The sequence below is a fragment of the Rhinopithecus bieti genome, unplaced genomic scaffold (assembly GCF_001698545.2).
Source record: "Rhinopithecus bieti isolate Rb0 unplaced genomic scaffold, ASM169854v2 scaffold_48884, whole genome shotgun sequence".
NCBI lineage: Eukaryota > Metazoa > Chordata > Mammalia > Primates > Cercopithecidae > Rhinopithecus > Rhinopithecus bieti.
Window position 1 is genome coordinate 165027 of NW_016819304.1, and position 2347 is coordinate 167373.

The following is a 2347-nucleotide window of genomic DNA, read 5'->3' on the forward strand; positions in this document are numbered from 1 at the left end:
GAATGCCGCCGACGCCGACACCTGCCGCCCGGCGCGCCCGCCCACCCCCGTCGGCGCGCGCCACACCCCCGAGCCGAGCGCGGCGCTCCTTGGATACGCGCGGCCGGGCCTCTCCGCCCCATAGGCTGGCCGCCTGTCCCTCTTCCCCGGTCCACTCCTCATTGGCTCGCGTCGCCTCCGGCTTCGGGGGTCCTGGATTCGGATGCCAAGATGCGGGACTGATTGGCTGGAACGTGGCAGAGACTGCTGAGGTCAACCCCGCCTCGCCCGGCGTCTCCCGGGCCGGCTTGTGGAGTTCACGAAGGAGCTTCTCCCACCTTCCCGCCGAGCCCTGGGCTCCTGGCGCCGCGACCCCTTGCCGCACTTCTAGCGCCCTCAAGTTGGGGCTGGGTTACGTCCCTCATGTTCCCCAGAGACACTCCTAAAATTCCTTCGGTGAGGCAGCGCCTGGAAAACCTACCCAGGAAATCTCTGAGCTCGCTCAGCTGGAAAAGGGGGCTCCATCATGAACAGGGGCTTCAGGTTTTAATAAACCCCGCTCACTGGAGCGCCCATTGTCTGCTAAGCAGCTGCCTTGCTGCCAAGAAGGTGAATGCGAACTGGTGTGGGCCACATCCTACGGAGACAGACATCAGGACATCCGTGACTTGGGCAAGCCTGAATAGTCTCCACACGTTTGGCCTCTCTCGCCTTCCTCTTCTGCGGGGAGGTAGGCCAAAGGCGGAATTACTTACAGGTTTTCCAGGACTTCGAATGTAGCTTAGGCATTAGGGGCAGGTAAAAGGGGGCAAGACAATGACCCAATGCCTACTGTACACATGATCATTTCCTAGATGCACATTTATTTTACCAAAGTGCCTTAACTCTGCAGTGAGAGCTTCGGACAAGTTTGGTTCCAGTATGTGATGTCCTCTAAATTAGCACCCCGATCCACCTCTAATGAATAAAATAAAACCCCTACGCTGTTCCCTTTACCGCAGAAGCTGCACATACAACTTCTACAACACGTAGCACAGGTAAAACCAGTTCTGAATCCTTAAACTTACTGACTCCATCCCTTTAGAAAGCTAGAAATTGTTCAGTAGAAAAGGTAGCAAATAGATACAAAATATGCAAATCGTTACAAAGCAAGTAAAGATTACTTTTAACTATAAACTAGCCATAAACTCAAATGAGGGTATAGTCATTGTAGAGCAAAATGATACAATGCACCCAACCCGATATTTACATTAAAATACTTCCAGTCACATTAACTTTCAAACAAAAAGACTTACGAATTTACAAATATTCCCAAAACAACCATACTAAGAAATGAGAAGAAAAATGTTTTTGAATGCCATCTGAGCAGGATAGTAAAATCATTAGAATAGTCTTTTAAGTTCTCAGTTACTGGCCTGACAAGATAAAGCTGATGAAAACTGGTGAACAATTTGTTCCTTTCCATAACTACTATCAGATTAATTTAAAAAATAGATTATTTTAAAATCTATGCCAACTATGGGAGTAGATCACAAGACAGTCAGTTCCAGTAGCATGTGATTAGGTGGGGGGAGGAAACGGGGTTATAAAGGAATATTTCTTTGTTTGGGTGACACAAAGATGAATGGTCTATTGTCTTACTGTCTGAAAAGAAAAATAACTCAACAGTGCCACCTCCTGGAGAAACTGCCAAATACACTTTTAAACGCTATTAAATTTGTTGGCAATTATCTGTACCTTCACTTTTTAATATGTTGCTTTATCACAGGCTTACAGTAGTTATATATTTCCTTCCTCAAACTATATCAGCTTCCAGGACATGGTAACTTGCATATGGCACTGAGAAAATGTTTGAGTGAATACATTTACTATTTCACTTTTTAAAATTGGAAACCCTAGGAACTATATTTCATTTTTGTCTAATGAGATTTACATTAAATATAAAAGTCACACTGTCAGTTCTCCTTTGTGAAATACTGGACATAAGATTTCACCTTATTTGCAGGACTAAAATAAGTAAATGTATCTTATTACTAAAAACCATACCTTTCTCCAGGAAACATTCTATAGCAGAAAGATAACATAAAGCAATTACACATCATGAAACCATTGCTGTTCCTAAGAAAGCTTGTTTTAATATTCTACAAAAAAATCAAAGTTCTACCTCTTTGAAGAATGCCAATTATAGAAGGTATGAAATTTACTGTTTTACCAGGTAAAACACAAATACACTGCCCAGCCAGTGGGAGGGAAAACAATTTAAGCTGAGGCCAACGGAGATAGGCTGAGCTATTCCTTAGTATCTGGGCATTTTTCCCCCTATGAAATGCATGTGATTCAGAGACATGACTCACCTCTCCCAAAAGCA